The sequence below is a fragment of the Littorina saxatilis genome, linkage group LG1, assembly GCF_037325665.1.
Source record: "Littorina saxatilis isolate snail1 linkage group LG1, US_GU_Lsax_2.0, whole genome shotgun sequence".
NCBI classification, from domain to species: Eukaryota; Metazoa; Mollusca; class Gastropoda; order Littorinimorpha; family Littorinidae; genus Littorina; species Littorina saxatilis.
In genome coordinates this window covers 92,641,206-92,654,378 of record NC_090245.1, presented here as the reverse complement: position 1 = coordinate 92,654,378, position 13,173 = coordinate 92,641,206, and the positions used below count along the sequence as shown (strand labels likewise).

General features: G+C 41.1%; 1 protein-coding gene and 1 long non-coding RNA gene across 5 annotated transcripts in view; one reads left to right on the top strand and one right to left on the bottom strand.

The window, feature by feature from the left end:
- LOC138945829 (hemocyte protein-glutamine gamma-glutamyltransferase-like) overlaps positions 1-13,173 on the top strand; it is a 163,287-nt gene that overhangs the window by 87,837 nt on the left and 62,277 nt on the right. The gene's annotated exons all lie outside the window — the stretch shown is intronic.
- LOC138945691 (uncharacterized) overlaps positions 1-13,173 on the bottom strand; it is a 43,141-nt gene that overhangs the window by 28,289 nt on the left and 1,679 nt on the right. The window contains exons 2-3 of one of the 2 annotated variants that reach the window (XR_011449088.1): positions 13,160-13,173; positions 11,792-12,204 (exon numbers count right to left, since the gene is read on the bottom strand). The exon at positions 13,160-13,173 is cut by the window's right edge and continues 114 nt beyond it. This is a non-coding gene — a long non-coding RNA (uncharacterized lncRNA). Of the gene's footprint in view, positions 1-10,350; positions 12,205-13,159 lie in introns of those variants that run through there. The other variant, XR_011449087.1, reaches the window with a different exon arrangement.

Below are 13,173 nucleotides of genomic sequence, written 5' to 3'. Positions count from 1 at the left end.
TGAGTGGGGTCAACGGTCAGATAAGGTCGTGAGATGGCAGAAGGGAGCCTGACAAACTCACAGGAGGTAGGAGAGCGGACACGCAATCCAGAGTACTTCCTGCCGGAGACCACAGCATTGTCCTCAGTCAGTGTGGAGACCCTGAGTGTAGTCGGCTGCGATTTGGCTTTAACTTCTTCAGCCACTGACTGCACTACAAAAGTGGCGTTGGACATAGTGTCCAGTAGTGCGTACGTCAGCACTTCTACGTTGGGGTTAGAGTCACTGGAAACGAGAACGGGAACGATCATAGACGTGAAACCGATGCTGTTTTCCTCGCTGGCCTTAAGAGCAGACACCGTAGGGGTCGACGATGACAGTGGCTCTTGAACGTCAGCAGCAGAGGTACGGTAATTGTTCTTGTGTTCACTCGCCCCTTTGTTTTCACTCATACTGTTCTGATACTTGAAATTGTCATCATGAAGACAAGTGGGATGAGCCTTCTTGCACTTCTTGCACGTCTGTTTCTGCATACATTGACGGCTCTGGTGATCCTTACTTCTGAGACATCCGTAGCAGATACGGTTCTTGAACAGAAAATCTCGTATCTCAACCAGAGGCTTCACTATGAGTTCCTTACATGTCCCAGCGTCATGGTCCGGAAGTTGACAGTGCAGACATGCGGAGACATCCTCTGTCAGGGTTGACAGGTTCGTTGTGAACTTTCTTGGTGTCCCCGATGCACTTGTCAAGCCGAAAACAGGGTCGTTAGAAATGTCTGCTTCGAGGGTAATGAACGACACGAGTTCATTGAACAGAGGATACCTCTTCTTTTCAACCTTAGTTCGAGCAACTGTTCTAGACCATCTGTGACTCATCCAGTCTGGGAGCTTTCCGACGATCTTCCGTAAGTACTGGGCATCATCCAGGATGCTCAGTCCACCAACTTCCTGGGCAGCAACGGAACATTGCTGCAAGAAATCGGCCAGACTTCTGAGTCCCTTGGGATCCTTGCTTTTGACTGGGGTCCATTCGTCCAGCTTGGTCCGGAAAGCTTGCGAAACGACGTATGAGTTGCCGAACCGATTTTCCAGCACTTCCATGGCTCTCTCGTAGGCATCACCTTCTCTCAGCAGAAAGAAGCCGGTCACGGCCTCCTTTGCTTGACCTCCGATGTACCGTTGCAGATACAATAACTTCTCACTGCTGGTTATGTTCTGTCTCTCGATGAGAAACGCAAACGACGATCTCCAAATGGGATATTGGAGAGGGTCACCAACAAAAATGCACGGCTCCTGCATCGGCAAGCGGTTGATCATCAGAGCGTCTGATAGGGTTTTGGCGAGAGAGTCCATAGGAGTGTCCTGCTTGGCAGGAGTAGCAAGTGGACGTTGGTAGTACGCAGACGGGGGGTAGGAGGCAAATGGACGATCTGCATGACATTCCTTGTCAAAGTTCATGTACGCAGGGGGCCTTGCGTTTTCGTTTCCCCAGATAACTTTGGGGGTGGTCTGATGTGGGTCCAGGAATGTGGGCACGAAAGGCTCTGGTTTGGGATGTAGGTGGGTATCATAGGGGAAACAGGGTGGGGTAACTTGAAAACGTCTGTGGTCCATGCGTTGGTGACGTTCTTCTGGGAAGTAGGTGTGTCGTTCTTGCGTCTCATCACCTTCCCTTGTCTCTGGTAGGTGATAGGACCAACCTGTGTGGTCGAGATCAGGCGGGCGAGGGCCTGTGACGCTTGTCGTTGAGTGTCCAACGTTGTGCAGAGGCGGCTGACCAGTGTATGCACCGAGAGGGTGCTGCAGTGTGGTCAGCAGCGCTGTAGGCCGCATGGAGGATGTAGTTGCAGCCGTCGTGTAGTTGGGTGTGAAGGGCTCCTGACGGACGAAAAGAGCGCTCGTTCCGGCGTGATGGGGGGCGTTGACATCCTCTCTACGTTGAGGTCCGTACGCCTCATAGGTGGCGTTGTTGGTAGTAGCGGCGCTTGTAGAGGCGCTGACTCCAACGACGAGGTCCACGACAGGTAACGCGTGCTGTCGTGGCTCAGTCGTTGTGGTTCCTGCGACGAGGTTGGTGACAGCAGCGTTGATAGTAGAGATGTCACGGGTGCTGGCGGCTTGGCAGACAGGAACAGACGTGAAGTCCATGGCTGGCTGGTGTGTTCTTTGGTCAGCAATGACGGCGGCTTGGCAGACAGGAACAGACGTGGCGTCCAAGGCTGGCTGGTGTGCCCCTTGGTCAGCAATGACGGCAGCACCTGTCCCTATTCCTATCGCTGTTTGTTCATTGTTTAGAGGAGGGGCTACAAGACTGTACAAGGGAACGAAAGGACGAGGGTGGAACCTAGTGTTCAACAAATCAACTGACGGTAGATCAGGGAGATCCTGCTGAACGGATTCACCTTGTTCCAATACTTGTAACATAGCTTGTTGTTCTCTTAAGCTAGTTTTTAATTCGGTGGACTGAATTTGTCTCAAAGCCTTCTTCTGTTTAATCTCTTCAAGAGCTGCTTCAGCTGCGTCTTCGGCCTGTCTAGCTGCTATTCTCTCAGCTTCCTTAGCCTGCCTAGCTGCTTCTTCGGCCTGCCTAGCTGCGTCTTCAATCTGCCTAGCTGCTGTTCTCTCAGCATATTGTTGTTGTAAGAGATCCAGTTCACTAAACTGAGCTTCCTTTATTGCGTCACCTTCCACTTTTATGGCCAGGGATGCAGCCTCTAGTTTAAGAGCCAATTTAGTGTCTTCAGAGCTAACACTTTTAGAGCGGAGAGACTCAGCGCGAGAAGCTGCTTGGCTACCAAATCTCCTGAAACCTGACTTGTGGCTAGCTGACTTGTGGATGGCAGACATAATGCTAGCTGACTTGTGGGTGGTAGACTTAACACTGGCTGACTTGTGGGTGGATGACCCAACGCTAGGTGTAGCACTGCTATGCCTGCTATGCTCCTTAGTCACCTGCACGCTAGTCGTTTGTCTGTCAAGAACTTGATCAATGTCAAACATAATTTTCTGAACTGTCCTTTGAACATCATCCCAACTTTCCTGAATGGTTTCACCGCTACCAATACTACGAAGACCTTTCTCTATGTCACCAAGATCCTTGTACATGCTCAAAATAACCTGTTTTTGACTGGTTAACGACTCTTGATTAGGAGTTTCTTGGTCAAGCTCTGTTACTACCTCACCGATTGCTCGTTCCAAGAATGTTCGTTGTCTTGCAAAGTTTCTAGTTTTGATCTCAATCTGGTACTCTCTACCTTTTTCAGTAGGCTTAATGTCACGCCTAGGCCTTTGAGAATGTTCATCTTCATCGCCGTTAATGTCATAACCTGAAGCTTCCAATGGTTTATCTACAGGAACCTTCTCCATTACAATGTTCGCTTATTCAAAAGCACTTAAAACATACATAAGGTTTATCTGGTTATAAAGTAAAATGAATCGATCTGAGGGTCGTTTGGGATAATACACAAAAGTCACAAAAAATGCGCCGGATACGGAGTAGGAAGATCTCTAACCGACAAGTTGATCTATGTCAAACTATGGTTCACTAACACAGTGACAGGTAACAATAAAGTCTTTTGCTGGTTATCAACAGCTACGTTTACGTTCATTGAGCGTCAATAACAAAAGTTCTTTACATTCACTTGGCTGGACTTCGGCTAAAATTCTGTACTGGGCATCAGCAGCTAAAATGTTTACTTCACTGGGCGTCAGCAGCTAAGACTTTTACCTCAGCTAAAGTTCTTTACTGGGCGACAGCAAGCTAAGTTTTTTACTGGGCGACAGCAACTAAAGTTTTTTACTGTGCGCGCCTTCGTGAGCGAGGCTGGTACTACATATTGTTCATACGAAATGACAAACACAGGTTACAAGCGATAACGCGCAAAAGTACTGGTTTATTATTTTACATCTGACACTAGGGATCAGTAATGTATATATATCGTTACAGTACCACGTATTGCGGTAAAAAACTTATGAACAGAAAGAAAAAGAGAAAAGAAAACAAATTATTAGACATGGCAAAAGTATCAAATGCATTAACAAGACACGAGAAGTAAAAACAAGAAAAATAAACAATCACAAGACAGGAGAAGACAAACAGACAAGAAAGTTACAATTACCAAACACTCGTTGGTTAGTCCTTCAACAACAATAAAGAGTTACGTTCTGTACGTTCAACAACAATAAAGAATTACGTTCCGTACGTTCAACAATACCATAAGCACTAAGAATACTCAAGAAACTTAGCATACATACGTTTAAAACCAAAATGGCTAGTTTCAGAAAAATACAAAAACGTTGACTCATCAGGCCAGGAATACAAAGCAAACTGTCATACCAAAAAAATCTAACGACAACGTTCCTGCGTTAATCAAAGTCACAAACAAGATATTTACTCATCCACTTTCCCTCAATAACGTTACAAGAAATAAGCCCGTTTACAAACGATCACCACAGACCGCAAGCTTCTTTTACCTAAATTCTTTTAACGTAAGGCTGAAAAAGTCGGAGAAAACGTTTCACTTCGAACTTCGTTAACCACAGAAAACACAAGTTATCATTATAAACATTAGCGACTTTCTAGCGTCTACAAAACATTGCTGTACGTTCACAACACTAGAACAGTTGAACACACAATAAAGAAACACTACAACAAGTCAGACTTTCAACTCACGTTATACATAAACAACTCACAAAGTAATTACAAAATGGCGACCAAAACACAACACAAACAAGTAACAACAAAATTACCTTATGCGCTGTGTGGGTTGACCAGCAGTACCAAAAACGTGTTGCCTCACAAACGAAGGGCACAAAACGATTCACACTTGAGAAACAACTGTCTCCAAGAACATTACGTTGACGTTAAAACATAAGAAACACTCCGTTGGTTCACTTGATAACCTTCATACGTTTACATCAAAACCAAACGCTTCCTAAAACCCTCAGATCGACTGACGAGACAGGAGTCAAGCAGCGGTATTTATGGAAACAAAAACCTAACATGGAATAGTTATTCAAAAGTCAAAGGTCACCGGATTGACCAACCAACAACATTCCTAAGACAGAATCGGGTGAAACTACTATTTTACAACCAATCAGTAACCGATCACGCACTCCGTGCATGCCCAAAACTTAAAACGGTATATTTAACAGAAAGAAGACCAAGGAACTAGCTGACATCACAAAGCTAAAAACACGTGAGTCACACGTATTCTAAAACTTGCAACGCAGATTCGCAGGGCTCACCTCAAAATCAAAACACGGAAAAGAGCACGTGAATCTCACGGTGTTCTAGAACTAAACGACGCAGTTTGTGACACTCCGACCAAAACCAGGTCACAACAACTGAACAAGGAGCACGTGAATCTCACGTAAAAATATTAACGCTCCACAAAACGGGTCACAACAAAGTGACACAATAAAAACACGGTTTACTTCTTTTTACATCGTGCAATGGCTTGAGCAAACGTAATTACAACAAAAGTAGGTGACTGCATGCCACATCGGCATGCACAAACGTGTTTGTGTAATAATAGCATGTCTTCTGTTCCTCTCCAAAGTTTGTTCATGGCAGACATCGTAGCGTTCAGGGTCCAGCTTCAGCCGTTGTCTGTACTCTTTGGATCGCTCGTTGTTCTGCTTCCGGACTCGTTCACCCTGGGGTGACAATCTGACTTGCAGTCGCAGACCTTACAATCACGAAAAAGAAATGAGGCTCAAGTACAAGACAGAAAAATATTTGCCCACAGCACATCTAGAATTTAATGACATGTTCAAGTGCGGTTTCTACAGCACTGACCCCTGTCCCTTCTACCTCTCCCAGATAAATGTAACATTTCACTTTTAAGAGCAACAATACCACTTCTAACATCAGTTCTAAGAACTAAGACTGTACTTGATTTCCTACAAAGAGATGTGTCTAAGTTGACACAATCACCATAAATTAATATGCTTTCATCTGCAGAGTCATTTATTTACAAGGCTGGTAATTGAGGTAACTAAAAAAACAAGTAAGAAAGGACATAAAACAATACTGTGTCCTTCCCAAGAAAAGTTACGGTCGACATGCATTCCTCGTAAATCAAAGCTACAAACATTAAAAAAAAAAACACAACCCTAAACTCTCAATTCCAAAAGTTAAAAGTAAAACGCAGACCTTAGATAGAAAAGAAAGGCATACGTATGTAAATGCATAGCTGTCCAAAAATACTTTGTGTCACTCGTAACCGAGACACAGTGAGAGTTACATGTCTTGCGTTACGATTGACGCAAGAAGATCCCCGAGTGGCCTTCTCGAAAAATATTTCACAACCAAACCAAGAACAAGTCGGGCGAAAATACAACATTTAGTCAAGTATCTGTCGAACTCACAGAATGAAACTGAACGCAATGCAATTTTTCAGCAAGACCGTATACTCGTAGCATCGTCAGTCCACCGCTCATGACAAAGGCAGGGAAATTGACAAGAAGAGCGGGGTAGTAGTTGCGCTAAGAAGGATAGCACGCTTTTCTCTACCACTCTTCGTTTTAACTTTCTGAGCGTGTTTTTAATCCAAACATATCATATCTATATGTTTTTGGAATCAGGAACCGACAAGGAATAAGATGAAAGTGTTATTAAATTGATTTCGACAATTTAATTTTGATTATAATTTTTATATTTTTAATTTTCAGAGCTTGTTTTTAATCCAAATATAACATATTTATATGTTTTTAGAATCAGAAAATGATGAAAAATAAGATGAACGTAAATTTGGATCGTTTTATAAAAAAAAATGTTGTTTTTACAATTTTCAGATTTTTAATGACCAAAGTCATTAATTAATTTTTAAGCCACCAAGCTGAAATGCAATACCGAAGTCCGGCCTTCGTCGAAGATTGCTTGGCCAAAATTTCAATCAATTTGATTGAAAAATGAGGGTGTGACAGTGCCGCCTCAACTTTTACAAAAATCCGGATATGACGTCATCAAAGGTATTTATCGAAAAAAAGAAAAAAAAATTCGGGGATATCAATCCCAGGAACTCACATGTAAAATTTCATAAAGATCGGTCCAGTAGTTTGGTCTGAATCGCTCTACACGCACGCACACACACACGCACGCACACACTCACACACACACATACACCACGACCCTCGTTTCGATTCCCCCTCTATGTTAAAACATTTAGTCAAAACTTGACTAAATGTAAAAACAAGTCCGAAAACTCAAACATTACTTGCTAATCCAAGCGGAACCATTGTTTGCTGTTGCTATTGCTAGCCGTGAAAATGTTCAGTCGATCGTAACAAAGACATCACAGAATATGGATCGATCGTAACGAAGACACAAACTGTCCCTGTGTCTTAATTCAACAAAAAAACAACCAGCATGCTTCAACGAACTTTTTCAGTCCAGACAAATGCTTAAAATATGAAAGGAAGAATCACCCAGAACATATTCTTTGCTACTAGCTATAACACAGCGAATAAGTAAAAAACTTGAAGAATTTTGAGTCGATCGTAACTTTGTCGATCGTAACGCTCATCAAACAGGAGACATGAAACGAAAACTTACCTTCCCTGCGAAAGTCGCCCATCCGTGTAGCAAAATGGAGTCCAACTGCGTGCGTGTAACGTTTTTGCTATTTATAACAGCAGCCCCGATACTTCCGCGGTCATTTAAAATAAGTTATTGAATATTGAGCGATCGTAACAAAAAGACATGAAAATTGCATTCAACCTAAAAACTTCTCAAAACTACTTAAAATACTTTTATTTTAAATCAATTGTTTGCAAATCAAATAAAACTTTTTATTTACTGCTGCTTACAACTTTCGGTTGCGATAATGACGTTCGTAGATTCGAAAATCGAGGGACGTATCGTGAGTTCGCTGGAGACACAGGGAGTTACGATCGTTTTTGACGTCAAATATTTTGCCAATAAACATCTTTTTTTTCGTAGACATCATCTTTTCGTGGTAATTTAGGGTACATTTATCAATATTATGGGCACTGTTTCTAACTTGCCGACGGAGATTTCTGGACCGCGGACAAACAAAACACCATGTACGGAATGTCCCACTTTTAAGTCACCGGATTTGCTCGCTTCGGCGAACATTTTTATTTTTTTCATGTAGGTGTAATGCATGCAAGCTTCTGAAACTGTCTTTGCTATGTCTTTAACATACATGCTTTCAAACTGTTCAGTGCTTTTTGCGATTGAAAGTGCGGTTGATGAACAGTAATGCATGAACATGTCGGCTCTTTCGGCAGACCACGTTTTGGCACAGGCTCATATATATATCAGTCACGACGGCCGCCATGTTTTTCGTCATCAATACTATTCATGTACTCCACTAAGGAAGAGCGTCTTATTGTGTCTTAAAACCGACTTCTCGGGAAAGTGATCAATCGAATTTTATGGTCCACAAAAACTTGCTTCATTTTTTTTATTTAAGGACTACTTTTATTTGCCTTTATTTTTATGGCGCACATTTTGTTTTGGCCTTCATTTTGTGGTCCACAAACTGGAAATGTGTCCCACAAATTTGTGGGCTTATTTTTGTGGTCCACAAACTGGAAATGTGCCCCACAAATTTGTGGGCTTATTTGTTGGATTAATGACATCGAATGCCAAGGATGTCAAGGATATGTGCACGAGTCGCAATACAGGCGATGTTACACAACGTCAGCGCGACTTCGTACCTCTTGCGTCCTGGTACGGTTCAGCCGAGATCGAGTAGCCTACACGGGGATTAATATCCCACGCTACCTTGGGAGCGTCTGATCAAAGAGCTTACCAGTCAACATTCGGAGTTATAGCCCACCACTTTGACCACCCCCATAAAATAAAACGAGTATTGTTCTGTTTTTACATTTAGTCAAGTTTTGACTAAATGTTTTAACGTAGAGGGGGGAATCGAGACGAGGGTCGTGGTGGTGTATGTGTGTGTGTGTGTGTGTGTGTGTGTAGAGCGATTCAGAGTAAACTACTGGACCGATCTTTATGAAATTTTACATGAGAGTTCCTGAGTATGATATCCCCAGATTGTTTTCCATTTTTTTGATAAATGTCTTTGATGACGTCATATCCGGCTTTTCGTGAAAGTTGAGGCGGCACTGTCACGCTCTCATTTTTCAACCAAATTGGTTGAAATTTTGGTCAAGTAATCTTCGACGAAGCCCGGACTTTGGTATTGCATTTCAGCTTGGAGGCTTAAAATTTAATTTATGAGTTTGCTCATCAAAGTTGTCATTAAAATCGATTTTTCGCAAACAGATTTAAAATTGATTGCATCGTATTCTTCATCACATTCTGAATCTAAAAAATATATACATATGTCATGTTTACTCTTAAAATGTGATCACAATTAACGAAAATAGAATAATTAGTCTTACGATTAAAATGTAAGAAATCGATCCAAAAGTGATGTCATCTTATTCGTGATCATTTTCTGATTCCAAAAACATATAGATGTGATAGGTTGTATTCAAAACAAGCTCAGAAAGTTAACAAGAATACAGAAAAGCGCGCTTTCCTGCTTAGCACAATACGCTACCGCGCTAATCTGGCGTGTCAATATCACTACGTTTTGCACGTGGAAGGTGAGCGATTTCCTTCACGCGGGGATTGACGAAGCTGTACTGTCTTAGTGAATAAATACAGTTGCGGCGTTCAGTTTCATCCCATGAGTTCGACAGCTTGACTAAATGTAGTAATTTCGCCTTACGCATACATGAATCGTCTAAAACATGATCAGTTATAAGAAAACAAACACAGATACTCCGATTCACTCAATCGTTCGTACTACCACGTGAATGTCTCACACACACACACACACACACACACACACACACACACACACACACACACACACACACACACACACTCACACACACACAAAGCAATGACAAAAACAACAGCAGAAACTTACTCAAACCCACACACACACACGCACACAAACACATACACACACACACACACACACACACACACATACACACACACACACACACACACACACACATGCACACAACGACGCCCATTTTCATAGAAACACGATAACCCCCTCTAGACCACAGGGTCTGGCTCCATAAGAAGCCTAGAAAATGAGTTCCGTTGTCCCGAAAAGGGTACAATGATTTGACATCAAATTGTCTCATGACATGGTATGTGTAGTCAGAAACAAAAATGTTCTCACATTTAGTATTGCACATTCTCTGGAAAATTGCAACATAAGGGGGGGGAATAATCGCAAAGTGTCAGTCACAAAAAGACAGTTGCCAAAATCAATTTTTATTCATTTTACAATATTTTTTTTTTACAAAAACCTTGTTTTGGAGGGGGGCATGTGTTTAGAGTCACACCTCAAGAAGTTTCTTTAAAAAAAAAAAATAATAATAATAATTAAAATTAAAAAAAAAATTAATTTAATCATCTTTAAGGTGGCAGTACTACCTGGGATTTTGACAAAAACTCTATTTTCCATTCCATAATGTGTTATTTTAATACAGAAATGCCTCAATATTGTCAAACATTTTGAAATTGTTGTCGTAATTAGTGCCAATATCGTATTTGGGGCGGGGATATAGCTCAGTTGGAAGCGCGCTGGATTTGTATTCAGTTGGCCGCTGTCAGCGTGAGTTCGATCCCAGGTTCGGCGGAAATTTATTTCAGAGTCAACTTTGTGTGCAGACTCTCTTCGGTGTCCGAACTCCCCCCCGTGTACACTACATTGGGTGTGCACGTTAACGATTGACAAAAGGGTCTTTCCTGGCAAAATTGCTTTGGCACAGTTAATAATTGTCTACCTATACCCGTGTGACTTGGAATAATAGGCCGTGAAAGGTAAATATGCGCCGAAATGGCAGCAATTACTGGCCGTATAAAATTTCATCTCACACGGCATCACTGCTGAGCGCCTAGAACTGTACCCACGGAATATGCGCGATATAAGCCTCATTGATTGATTGATTGATTTCTACACAGTTGATGTGTCAATTTTGACATTCTCATTTTGACGCGTAAAAAAAGTTTGCGTTTTCCTGTGATGTTTTTTGAAGTATTATAAATACAGTGTTGACTTGTTGCAAAAAAACAACCACACTGTGTGTGGAGCTGTGTGCCATACATCAAAAAACCAATTTCTGCACACTATGTTTATTGTTCCTTAACATTGAATGTATGATTTAATTCGTGACCGAAGTTTTACTGAAATTGGATGATATATATGTATATATACCACCAACATAATGCAACCCCTCCCCAGGTAGAACGGTCAACTGCCCTTCACAACTTAGTTAATCACTGAAAATCTTTTGGCGAAAAGAACTCCATTCCTTTAAACAGCGCAATATTCGTTAACTTTTCCTTTCTATACAAAACTTCAGCGCTCTTACGTATTACATTTTGACGAAGCTCACGGAAATATGCCACACAGAAAAAAACTAGAGCCTGCCAAAGATCAAATAAAGCTGAACATGTTTCAAACTAGATTATAAAACAATCTAAGAACAAATATTCTTTGTATATGACTCTGTGTGTGTGCGTGTGTGTGCGTGTGTGTGTGTGTGTGAAAATATTAAGCTTTTCCTTGAGCGTATGATTTTGGAGCCATTCCATGGAATGTGTTCTGCACAAAATTATGATGTCCATTGACGTTTCTAAAAGCGTTCAAATGTCCTATTGATGTTGAAGAGCTAGAGGACATTTGTCCTGTATGAATTTGTAGGAACATCCCTGATATCATGCTGCAAACTGTACAAAACACACTTAAAACTCTTTAAACTATATGATTGACTTTCAAGGGAATATTAATAGAACCTACCATCAAATACTGGCAAATGAAGATAACTGCATTATCCGCAAGCGGAACAGTTGACACAAGGTCAAAGCGTGATATGTACCGCAAAGTTTCTCAGCACTCATCGGAATATGGGGAAGATGCACACACCTACAAAGTTTCTGTTCTATGCACGCTCAGCTCACATAGGATCTTGAAATGAAACATGTACACATGATCAGCAAAGTTTTTGTACACTGCATGTTCAAAGTCGGGAATGAATCAGGGTCTCCTTGAAGACTGGGTCTTGCCACCTGATGACCTGTGCTTTCCCAAAAATGGCCTGGTCAAAAACGAGGACAATGTGTTGCAGTTCCAGTTCCCTTGAAACCTGAATGTATGGCAAGAACTGTGGATGTGTCTGTTGGACTGCTGACTATCATAGGCAGGTATGGAACCTGTACAACAGACAAAGGAAAACGTACAAGCGGGGTAAAAGAGCATAATTGTGCTTGAAGTAGATAAAAAGAACGACAAGTTTGTTTGTGTGAGTACGTGTAAATGAATGTTTGTTTAAAATAATAACACATTTTGGTTGCTTGTGTTTAAAAAAAAAGTATAACATTTTATTTGCGTGCCTGTGCTAGGAACAAAGATAAAAGAAACACCTTTAAGGATCCAGTGTTTAAAAAAACAACCCACAAACAGACATGTCCAATAAAGTGGAAGGGTAAAAAAAACAAAAAAAACATTTTAGGTGTATACATGTTTCTTTTCAGTTATTTTGTTAAACAGGTACCCAGTCTGTACAACATATTACATAGGAAAACGTGCAAGCCGAGAAAACAATCAGATGCTTGAAGCAGAATAAACAACAAAAAGTTTGTGTGAGAAAGTGTAAATACATTTTTGCTTTAAAAAAACACACATTTTAGCTGCTTGAAAAATAATAATAATGAAAGTATATTTTGTGTGCCTGTGCTAAGAACAAAGATAAAAGAAACAGTTTATGGTCCCAGTGTTTGAAAAAAAAGAAGTTACATTTCCACTAAAGTGGTTAGTTACAAAAAACATGTTAGGTTTATACATGTACAGTGGAACCCACATTTATGACCTCCAAAAATCTGAGAAAACCAGGTCTTAAAAAGAATAATCTTAAATCGGGGGTAAATTTAGAGAAGTTATGAACTGAAAATCTGAAAAGGCAAGGTCTTAAATGGAGGAAGTCTTAACTTTGGGGGTTCCACTGTATACATTTACAAGAAATAAAATGTCCTCACTTCCTTTCAACTTAAAAAAAAAGTGACAGGGTGTTAGAAAATGTTAGTGGAAACCAATTCCAATGTATTCGTTACACTGTTTCTGTTAGTATATATATCCTATTTTGTATGGAACACAATTCATCAAACCTACTTTCGACATTGGCG